Here is a 12352-nt window from a genome sequence, read left to right on the forward strand (position 1 = left end):
ATAGTTTTCCCCAAGAACGAGAGCGGTTGCTAGCAGGTAGCTAACGTTAATTATGTAACGTTATAGCTACAACATTAACGTATATAGAATGAGAAGTTTACGTAGCTGGCTATATTATGGGGAAGCCCATTTGATTATTTTACACCAAGTTGTATTTAAAACGAGGGTTGTGATTTAAAACAGCATGGGCGTCGATTGTCTTGGCGACGTCTAATTGTATTAGCTAACTACATTCAAAAACGTAAATGATTAAATGTGTTAGTCAATGTAGCTAGAATAGTTACAGGATCTAAAAGACAAAACAAGAACATTTACTTACCAGGGAGGATAACTAGTCGACATGACGAATATTCCAGCTAGCAATAGCATACTTAGCTAGCGAACGTTATCCATTGCAAACCGCGCATACATAGTTCTTGCTGGGTTGGTACAGCTATCTTGCTGGCTAGCACGCAATCCACAAACACTATGCGGTATTTAGAATGTAGCAACATTTTATGTGTGTTGTTTCAGTAGTTTGCTGTCAACGTCGGGTCGGAAGGGATAACTAGCTAGCTGTAGCGGAAAATCTGTTCACCCAAAAGGTTACTTACAGCTGACCAAGCCATAACTTTGCGTTGGCAAACGGACTGTTTGTGATTGGACAGCGAGTGGCACCAATCACCTGTAGAGAGCTAGGGGACGATGAGCTTACTGGTTACTTTACTTCGAAGGACCGAGTAAAAACCAACAAAAAACTAGTAGAAAGGGACAGATAATTTTATATTAAAATTAAAGTCAATCGTAAAACTGTGAAATTACCAAATGAATTGTAGAACTTTTATATTTTAAACATTTATGGCTCATCTGATAAATGTTAGACTATGTAGACTATGTACATGGATCATCTGACCCGATAATATGGATTTAGTGTGGGAGAGTATTATTGGAGAGGTAGTGTAGTGTAGACACATTGATCATATACCAGACATACACAGTGACAACATTCCTTCTGAAACAGATTGTTGCAGTGTGATGCAAGGGAAAGGAGGGGGAGGAGATCTGAAGGAGGGGGAGGAGATCTGTCCTGCTTTCAGCTGCTTCTGCCTCCCTTTGGATGGGCTAATGCCCATCAGCCACAGATGAGTTTTGATTATATTTATTTGACCATTTCAAAACAATACAACTACACATGTGGATATGGCACTATGCCATTAAAATAATCGAGGATGACATAAAACATTTAAAAAACATGTATTTTCATTGTGGTCCTCATGTAAATACATGAAAACCAAAGATATAGAAGATTATAACATGAAAGCAAAATACATCTCATCAATAGGGAGGAAACCATAAAACAAATTAAATAGATTACCAAGTAACGTTCTGGAAACAATTATACTTTATTTAAGCCTGTGCAGTTCTAAAGCATTTTGCCCATAAAGCATTTCTTAAGCTTTATCTTAAAACTCTCTAGTGTAGGGATGGATTTTATATGGTTTGGTACACCATTCCAGTCCTCTGCACCAGTGTTAAGGAAATAGCTTTTTCCAGCCATGCTCCTATAGCGCAGGAGTCTGATATTAGCAACACTGGCTCTGGTGTGATGGCTATGAGAGTCTAATGAAATGAAAATAACCAGACAGGTAACTGGGGGCAAGGTCATGTATAACTTAAAAAAAAAAAACATCAACAGTTTGATTTGCACCACCCGGAGATCAACTGGAAGCCAGTTCAGTTCCTTGAAATTATTAGGACCAATGTCCGTCCTAGGGCTGAGCATGAGCATAATTCTCATTAGTTTGATTAGGGCCATTTACATTTGTGCTTAAGATTTGAAACATGCGATACAAGCATAGTCATAGTGGCCTGTATCAGAGATATTGCCAGGGTCCTCATAGTCTCTGTATCCAGGAACTTGGCCAATGACCTTCAGAGCCATGAGTTCACCTGTCATGTGTTGGTCCAGTTCACATCCAAAGTATGTAGCAGAGCATTTTTACTTCAGCTCTACACCATTACACTTGACCAAGAAGTTGGAAGAGTTTCTCACGTTGTGTTTAGAACCAAAAGGGATACATTCTGTCTTTCCTAAATGCAGAGACAGTTTGCTGTTGGATAACCACTTTCTGACTTTAGTCAGTTTGCTGCATAGGGTCTTTTCAACAATATCCTTTTTCTTATGTAAAACCAAGAGGGCAGAATCATCCAGAAGAGAGGGCATGAACAGGCAGAGTCCATATCATTTATGTAGAGCAAAGAAAGCAAAGGCTCCAAAATGCTCCCCTGGGCGATACCACCGTTTATCTCCTTAGCATCAGACAGTGTTCAGCCCACATCCACCCTTTGGACCCTATCAATTAAGTATGACCACCCATAATAAGGAGTCGGTGCAAAACCAATTGCTTTCAGTTTGTACAATGCAATTTTATGGTTCACAGTATCAAATGCTTTTAGTAGGTCAAGCATGACAATACCACAGAAGTTGCCCTTGTCAATTACTTGCTTGATAAAATCTGTCATTTATATTAAACAAGTATCAGTAGAATAGGATTGTCTAAAACTGGACAGAAGGTCATATAAAATGTTATGGTCATCAATGTACTTTATGATCTGTTCATGGAGTACTCTTTCTAAAACCTTTAACAACAAACTCAAGATTGACACTGGTCTGTAGTTCCCTTGTTCAACTTTGCTTCCTTTCTTGTATAAAGGAACAACTCTTGCATGTTTCAACTCTGGTGGTACCTTTCCATGTTGAATGGAAAGATTGATGATGTGTGTTACATAAGGTCCAAAATGATCAGCAGCATCACTCAGGAATCTAGCTGGGATGTTATCCAGTCCTGTGGCTTTCTGTTTGTCTAGATCTTTAAGCATCTGAAGTTGAAACATGGGAAAACGCTAACTGTCCTTCGGAGATGCCCTTAGCTGAATAATAGGTTTGTATATGATGGTTTCCAAAGGTGCCAGAGCATTCTGGGAGTTTGTCAACAAGGTTGCTGGCAATAGTGGGGAAAAACTCATTAAATGATCACTCACCTGTACTCTTGTAACAGTATAACTTTAGACCGTCCCCTCGCCCATACCCGGGCTCGAACCAGGGACCCTCTGCACACATCAACAACTGACACCCACGAAGCGGCGTTACCCATCGCTCCACAAAAGCCGCGGCCCTTGCAGAGCAAGGAGCAACACTACTTCTAGGTTTCAGAGCAAGTGACGTAACTGATTGAAACGCTACTAGCGCGTACCCGCTAACTAGCTAGCCATTTCACATCCGTTACACTCACCCCCCTTTCCGCAGCAACCAGTGATCCGGGTCAACAGCATCAATGTAACAGTATAACTTTACAGCGACCCCTCGCCCCGACACGGGCGCGAACCAGGGACCCTCTGCACACATCAACAACGGTCGCCCACGAAGCATCGTTACCCATCGCTCCACAAAGGCCGCGGCCCTTGCAGAGCAAGGAGCAACACTACTTCTAGGTTTCAGAGCAAGTGACGTAACTGATTGAAACGCTACTAGCGCGTACCCGCTAACTAGCTAGCCATTTCACATCCGTTACACTCTGTCAAAGGTTACAATACCATTGATGTTCAGTCCAATGCTGTTTGAGTTTGTTTTTGGCTTGTTGCTACTGCCTAGGTCCTTGAAAGTCTTCCAGAGGGCCCTGGGGTCGTTTTTATTGTCCTGGGCGCTCATTTATCAATGTTGCGTACGAACACGTAAACCATGCGTGCGATCATTTCTAAGCAAAGTGTGGGATTTATCCATTTGTACTTATACTTGAGAATGTGTGTAAATTTAAGCACACCTCGGACCATGCGTACGCACAGCACCTTGTGGTAGAAAAGTCTAACTGCTTATGAAATACCACCCACCAAATGGAGAAAGGATTGACATACAGGACCAAATCATAAACTATGACGATAAAAGATAATACATTAATAGTTTATTCATGTATTTCTTCTATAGACTCTTAAGCTACTAATAGTTTTCTCAGGGTGCTATCGAATTCATAAACATGAAGGCATTTAAGCCTAATTGAATAATAAAGTAAATTAAAAAGAGAGTGGAATGTACGGTTGGAGTCAATTTTGTTAAACCAGTTAAATAATATAAAAGGCAACACTGAGGCATTGTGACTTGTCAAAAATGGCAAATCTTGCATTGCTAGAGGATCTGGCACAAGCTGCATTACGCAGGGAGCGTGTTTTCAATGAGCGTGCAGATTTTTTGCTGAGAGCGACACTTGGCTTATTAGTAGATTTCGTTTTCCAAGGCATATTTTATTGTATCTCTGCAACCAACTCTCCAGTATTAGAAAGGGAGACGAATCGCACCAATGCCATCCCAGTGCATACCCAAGTCCTCTCCACCCTGGGATTTTTGGCCACTGGAACATTCCAAAGGGAGATTGCGGATCAGTCTGGCATTTCACAACCAACCATGAGCCGAATATTGCCTGCAGTCCTTCGTGGCATTATTTCATCGACCCCCACAATACATACAGTTTCCGTACACTGCTGTGCAACAGGCCAGAGTGAAAAGGGATTTCCATACCATAAATGGATTTCCCAATGTCATTGGAGCAATTGACTGCACCCACATCTCAATAAAAGCACCATCATTGAACGAATTCAACTTTGTCAACAGAAAATGTTTCCATTCTGTCAATGTGCAGGTCATCTGTGAATCACATTTGGATTTGTTGAATTTAGTGGACAAATGGCCAGGTTGGACACATGAATAATTCATTGTGCAGAACAGTTCAGTAGGCCTTAGCCTCCAGGAAGGAGCTGTTGAGGATGGACGGCTTATTGGTAAGTGACTTATGCTTTATTTGCACAATTTTATTTGCCTCGTTAGACCTCTACTGGGAAACAATATCTGAATGTTCTGTTCATAACCGCAGGAGCTACCCATTAAAAACATGGCTGATGACTACCCTCACAAACCCCTCAAACCAGCTAGTGGCCCACGCATGCACAAGAACAATAGTGGAGTGCACCATAGGCCTGCTGAAAGGGCATTGGCTGTGCTTGTCTGGGACAGGAGGCACACTGCAATACCAGCCGAGCAAGGTTTGCCTCTGAAATGACATTCCTTCAAATGCCATTACGTGAATGTAATAAAATGTACAATTTCCTTTTTAGGGTTGCTACATTGTCAAGGCTTGCAGTGTGCTCCACAACATTGCAATCAAAAACAGCATTCCACTGAATGATCCACCCAGACCCGATGAGCCCATGCCTGACAGGGAGTGTTTCCCACCACCCATAGCTCTGGCACTGAGGACAATAGTCAATATCGGTTTAGGTATCTGTTCTTCCAAATATTGTAATCAAATCGACAAGGAAAACACATTTACATTGCACCAGAATTTATTGTCTCACATGTTTGACACAATCAAGATCTTTCAATGATTGATTTATCTCTCTCAGGCCATTGCATACATCCTCAAGAGTATGTTTTGTTCTCTTCTTGTTGTTTCAGGACTGCGTCAGTCCTGAAGCGCTCGCCAAAGAGGACACCGTTCTGGTAGGCCTGGGGATGAGGGGATCAGGCAAATCACCCACATCTGTCAAGATTTCATGTCTGAATATGGTTGCGAAAATAAAGCTTGACTTATCATTAGTTGGTGTATCTGGTATTCCTTCAGGGTCTGGGAGAGGGTCCTCAGTATCACCATCACAAATGATGCCAGACACTGAGGTCTATCCAATTATGCTGCCAATGCGCTGGTTCATAGCAGACAGTGAAGAGTCACTCTGTCACTACTCCTGTTGCACTTATTTCCCTTTGGTGGATTTTTGTTTTTTGGCATATGTTTTCAAATCAAACCATTTCTTTTTAATTTCGTTAACTGTTCTGCACTCAGATGAGGCAGAATTTACCACAGCTCTAACCTGCTCCCAAGCAATATTTTTTCTCTTATTTGTCAAGCCATTGCTGAGGACTCCGAAAAGTATGGCTTGTTTTGCTTCCACTTCGGTGATCAAATCTTCAATTTCTGTGTCCGAAAAGAGTTTTTTCTTTGTCTTCTTTGATTTCTCTATGTTGGCTGACAGAAATTTGTGACATTTCTTGCAGCTTTAAAGGGAAGGTTTGTGACCATAAATGGTCATTTAGGGTGGTTCTTTATGTAAATGAGACTTCACGAGCACTAGCACAGTGTTTTAGAACACGTCTGATTTAACAAGGCAAAATACTTACAGGTGTGTGTAAATCAAGCGTACGAGCATTTGATAAATACCTACTTTTTTGTACTTGTGAACATTCTAAATGTTCTTCGTACGAGTTCATTGAGAAGCTTTTCTACACAACATTGATAAATGAGAGCCCTGGATCTTTGAACTGTATTCCTTAGGTGTTTGTGTTGAGTGAAGTCTTTTAGAGCATTGTTTCTCATGGTGATGGAAGGAAGATTTCCCTACGATCCTGGGTTCTGTCCTTTGTTTGATCCTCCTCACTTAGGGATGCCAGCTTGTCCACAGTACTGAGAAATATACCTTGGAAGAGTTCCTATGCTCTATCAACACCCTCACTTTCCATAACATTAGACCAGTCTACCTATCCTAGTAGTTTATTAAATTGTTCCTTGTCATTGTTTTTGAGGGATCTGGTCCTGAAGGTATTGTGACAATTTAACAGGTTTTGCTCACTTTCCTAGAGCAGGTTATTAAGACATGGTTGATAATTCCATATGCAATTACACTACTTTGGGATATCTTGTGATTATCTGATACCATATTGAGATCAATGGCAGTCTGACTGGTGTCAGAGATTCTTGTAGGCGTATTTATCAACTGAGTCAAACAGAAAGTTTTGCAAAAGTTAGACAAGCCTTATACAGGGGGCAGCTCATGTTCAGTACATCAGTATTTACATCACCCAGAAGAATCACTTCAGAGGTTAGAAAGTCATATAAGGCAGTACACTCATTTTCAAGGATCTCATAAAAGTCGCTCTGGTCTGGAGGTCTATACAGAGCCCCTAACAAGATTGCTTGGCACTTAAGTAATAATATATCCAGGCAAACTGCTTCCATGTGATCATGGTTTAAATCAGTTCTCATTTTAAAACCAATGTCCACTCACGTCCCCTCCTCTCTGATTTCTGTCCTTTCGGGTAATTAGGAAGGTTTCTATTGTCATGCCCTGACCTTAGAGATCCTTTTTATGTCTCTATTTTGGTTTGGTCAGGGTGTGAGTTGGGGTGGGTATTCTATGTTCTATTATTTGTATTTCTATGTTTTGGCCGGGTAGGGTTCTCAATCAGGGACAACTGTCTATCGTTGTCTCTGATTGAGAACCATACTTAGGTAGCCCTTTTCCCCACCTGTCTTTTTGAGAAGTTGACTTTGTTTATGGCACTTAGCCTTTAGCTTCACGGTTTGTTTTGTAGTGTTTATTGTTTTGTCGGCGTATTCACCTAAATAAAAGAAAATGTACGCTCAGGAGGAGCAGCGTGTTCAGGATTCATGGACTTGGGAGGAAATCCTGGACGGTAAGGGACCCTGGAGGCAGGCTGGGGAGTATCGCCGTCCACGGGAGGAACTGGAGGCAGCGAAAGCAGAGCGGCAGCGTTACGAGGGAACACGGCTGGCAAGGAAGCCCGAGAGGCAGTCCCCCAATATTTTGGGGGAGGGGGCACACAGGGAGTTTGGCTGAGTCAGGTTGGAGACCTGAGCCAACTCCCCGTGCTTACCATGGCGAGCATCGTACTGGTCAGGCACCAAGTTATGCGGTGGAGCACACGGTGTCTCCAGTACGCGTTCTTAGCCCAGTGTGCTACATTCCAGCTCCCCGCATCTGCCGGGCTAGGGTGAGCATCCAGCCAGGACGGGTTGTGCCAACCCTGCTCTCCAGACCTCCAATGCGCCTCCTCGGCCCAGTATATCCTGCGCCGGCTCTGCACACTGTGTCTCCGGTACGTCTGCACAGCCCAGTGCGTCCTGTGCCAGCGCCCCTCATTTGCAGGGTGAAGATAACCACCCACCCAGGACGGGTTGTGCAGGCTCCAAGCTCGAGACCTCCAGTGCGCCTCCATGGCCCAGTGTATCCGGTGCCTCTGCCAAGGACAGGGCCACCTGTATGTCTCTCCAGCCTGGTGAGTCCTGTGCCTGCGCCCAGAACTAATCCTCCTGTATGTCTCCCCAGCCTGGTGAGCCCTGTGGCAGCTCCACGTACCAGACTGCCCATACGTCTCCTCACTCCAGTGATGATCCATGGCAAGAAGCCTCCAGTGATGATCCATGGCAAGAAGCCTCCAGTGATGATCCATGGCACGAAGCCTCCAGTGATGATCCATGGCACGAAGCCTCCAGTGATGATCCATGGCACGAAGCCTCCAGTGATGATCCATGGCACGAAGCCTCCAGTGATGATCCATGGCACGAAGCCTCCAGTGATGATCCATGGCACGAAGCCTCCAGTGATGATCCATGGCAAGAAGCCTCCAGTGATGATCCATGGCAAGAAGCCTCCAGTGATGATCCATGGCACGAAGCCTCCAGTGAGGAGTCAATGCACGAAGCCTCCAACGACGGCCTCCAGTCCGGAGCTTCCAGCGACGGTCCCCAGTCCGGAGCCTCCAGCGACGTTCTCCAGTCCGGAGCCTCCAGCGAGGGCGCCCAGTCCGGGGCCCGCAACAAGGGCGCCCAGTCCGGGGCCCGCGACGAGGGTCCCCAGTCCGGGGTCGGCGACGAAGGTCCCCGCACCAGAGGTGCCACCAAAGTGGGGTGAGCCAGTGGTGGAGCGGGGTCTGCGTCCCGCACCTGAGCCGCCACCGCGGATAGATGCCCACCCAGACCCTCCCCTATAGGTTTAGGTTTTGCGGCTGGGGGGGGGGTACTGTCACGCCCTGACCTTAGAGATCCTTTTTATGTCTCTATTTTGGATTGGTCAGGGTGTGAGTTGGGGTGGGTATTCTATGTTCTATTATTTCTATTTCTATGTTTTGGCCGGGTAGGGTTCTCAATCAGGGACAGCTGTCTATCGTTGTCTCTGATTGAGAACCATACTTAGATAGCCCTTTTCCCACCTGTCTTTGTGGGAAGTTGACTTTTGTTTATGGCACTTAGCCTTTAGCTTCACGGTTTGTTTTGTAGTGTTGATTGTTTTGTCGGCGTATTCACTTAAATAAAAGAAAATGTACCTCACCACGCTGCACCTTGGTCCAGTTCTTTCAACGGCCGTGACATCTATTTCTGAGTCTTTGATGGAAGGATCTCTCTGTGAAACATAAAACCCCTGCGTTACTCTTTCTGGCTAGCAAGCAAATCTCATCTATTTTTGGCAGTAGACTGCATACATTAAGATGTAAACAATGCACATTTCTGGGCGTGAGTGGCTTGAAAGAGACTACCTCAGGAAGATCCGTTTGGGGCACTTGGTTGAGTTCGCCCTCTGAGTTCTCCCCTTCACCAAGGAAGGCTGCTGACCGATTGAATGGACTTCTGTCCACTCTCCCACAAAGGTTTCAACTCTGTCATCTTCATGCAGCACTGGGCCTCTGCCTCGGATGGTGGAGCGACCACCCCCTCCACCTGTCACCTACCGGCGTTGGTCGCAGCGAGTCTCTTTAGCCTGTGCCTCACTCCCCGTATTCCCCCTGGCTTCCTGGGATGTCCTGTCCAAACATGGGCTTGGTGGTGTGGCTTGACTATGTCCAGCATTCCATCCAGTCTAGGTGCAGAGTAGAAGTGAGGTCTTAGACGAAACAGGCTATCCCATGTGCGCCGGTGTCTAGTTGCGTCTTTAGTTTCCATGGTTACCACAGGTGAGAAGCACATCAAAAGCAGCAAAAATGCAGCTGAAAGTCTTCTGATTGCAAAAACCCTCCATCCATCAGTTGAAGCAACCATTCCAAAGCAATGTACAGAAAACTGCACACATGAAAATCACAATTGTCCTTGGCTCCAGAAGATGAAATGATCTAGCTAGTCAAAACAACTAGCTAGTTGATTGCAGAAGTACTGTAGTTTGGAGAAGTTCTCAAATGTCCAAACCAATTCAATGTTGATGGTGATAAAAAAAGAAGATTTACAGTTGGAGTCGTAAGTTTACATACACCTAGGTTGGAGTCATTAAAACTCGTTTTTCAACCACTTCACAAATTTCTTGTTAACAAACTATTGTTTTGGCAAGTCGGTTAGGACATCTACTTTGTGCATGACACAAGTAATTTTTCCAACAATTGTTTACAGACAGATTATTTCACTTATAATTCACTGTATCACAATTCCAGTGGGTCAGAAGTTTACATAAACTAAGTTGACTGCCTTAAACAGCTTGAAAAGTTCCCAAAAATGATGTCATGACTTTAGAAGCTTCTGATAGGCTAATTGACATCATTTGAGTCAATTGGAGGTGTACCTGTGGATATATTTCATGGCCTACCTTAAAACTCCGTGCCTCTTTGCTTGACATCATGGGAAAATCAAAAGAAATCAGCCAAGACCTAAGATTTTTTTGTTTGTAAAACTCCATAAATCTGGTTCATCCTTCAGAGCAATTTCCAAACCTCTGACGGTACCACGTTCATCTGTACAAACAATAGTACGCAAGTATAAACACCATGGGACCACGCAACCGTCATACCGCTCAGGAAGGAGACGCGTTCTGTCTCCTAGAGATGAACGTACATTGGTGCAAAAAGTGCAAATCAATCCCAGAACAACAGCAAAAGGACCTTGTGAAGATGCTGGAGGAAACAGGTACAAAAGTATCTGTATCCACAGTAAAACGAGTCCTGAATGGCTGCTCAGCAAGGAAGAAGCCACTGCTCCAAAACCGCCATAAAAAAGCCAGACTACGGTTTGCAACTGCACATGGGGACAAAGATCATACTTTTTGGGGAAATGTCCTCTGGTCTGATGAAAATTAAATAGAACTGTTTGGCCATAATGACCATCGTTATGTTTGGAGTAAAAAGGGGGAGGCTTGCAAGCCAAAGAACACCATCCCAACCGTGAAGCACGGGGGTGCTTTGCTGCAGACGGGACTGGTGCACTTCACAAACTAGATGGCATCATGAGGAATGAAAATTATGTGGATATATTGAAGCAAAATCTCAAGACATCAGTCAGGAAGTTAAAGCTTGGTCGCAAATGGGTCTTCCAAATGGACAATGACCCCAAGCATACTTCAAAAGTTGTGGCAAAATGGCTTAAGAACAACAAAGTCAAGGTGTTGGAGTGGCCATCACAAAGCCCTGACCTCAATCCTATAGAAAATTTCTGGGCAGAACTGAAAAAGTGTGTTCAAGCAAGGAAGCCTACAAACCTGACTCAGTTACACCAGCTCTGTCAGGAGGAATGGGCCAAAATTCACCCAACGTATTGTGGGAAGCTTGTGGAAGGCTACCCGAAACGTTTGACCCAAGTTAAACAATTTAAAGGCAATGCTACCAAATACTAATTGAGTGTATGTAAACTTCTGACCCACTGGGAATGTGATTAAAGAAATAAAAGCTGAAATAAATCATTCTCTTTACTATTATTCTGACATTTCACATTCTTAAGGTTAGGAAAAGGGCTAGGGTCAGGGTTATAGCTAAAATGAAACCAAAACAATCTACTTCTAGTCATGGCCCTTCTAGCCCTTCTAGTCATGGCCCACCCCCTGTTGGCTGTAAAAACTATGCGTGTCACACAGAGTTGTGTGCTAGCTAGCTGTCTGCATCGTGTCACTGAGGGACTATGGTAACAGCACATAATGATTAATCTGACAATTTATTACATTCTCAGCAATGTCATCAGCAGCCATCTAGGTTTATACAAATGTTTATGATAAACTGACAGTGTGAAAATGTGGCACCATGTGATCACAAAGAGATGAACTGCCCTGTGGTTAACAGTGAGAACAGTCTAGCAGAGATATGATTGGCGGTTCATTATACAAAAATGGTGGCTTTCCTATCCTGGCCTTAACCACCAGGAAAAACATTTAAAAGTGTCAGATAATGACACAAAATATGTGTTTTTGTTCAAATGTAAGTTTTTTTAATTTTTTTAATATATAGTTATTTTTGTTCATTATTTGACCCCCTTTTCTCCCCAATTTCATGGTATGCAATTGGTAGTTAGAGTCTTGTCCCATCTCTGCACAGACTCGGGAAAGGCGAAGGTCGAGAGCCGTGCGTCCTCCGAAACACAACCCAGGCAAGCCGCACTGCTTCTTGACACAATGCCCACTTAACCCGGAAACCAGCCGCACCAACGTGTCGGAGGAAACACCGTACAGCTGGTGACAGTGTCAGCGTGCATTGTGCCCAGCCCGCCACAGCAGTTGCTAGTGCGCGAACGGACAAGAACATCCCTGCCGGCCAAACCCTCCCCTAACCCAAACGACGCTGGGCCAA

At 44.2% G+C, this 12352-nt stretch overlaps 1 long non-coding RNA gene across 1 annotated transcript; it reads left to right on the forward strand.

Moving 5' to 3' along the window:
* Positions 1-1045: 1045 nt before the first annotated feature.
* Positions 1046-5300, forward strand: LOC139583757 (uncharacterized). The gene is made up of 3 exons (XR_011676606.1): positions 1046-4809; positions 4902-5070; positions 5143-5300. It is a non-coding gene; the product is annotated as an uncharacterized lncRNA (long non-coding RNA).
* Positions 5301-12352: the final 7052 nt, after the last annotated feature.

The sequence above is a fragment of the Salvelinus alpinus genome, chromosome 8 (assembly GCF_045679555.1).
Source record: "Salvelinus alpinus chromosome 8, SLU_Salpinus.1, whole genome shotgun sequence".
NCBI classification, from domain to species: Eukaryota; Metazoa; Chordata; class Actinopteri; order Salmoniformes; family Salmonidae; genus Salvelinus; species Salvelinus alpinus.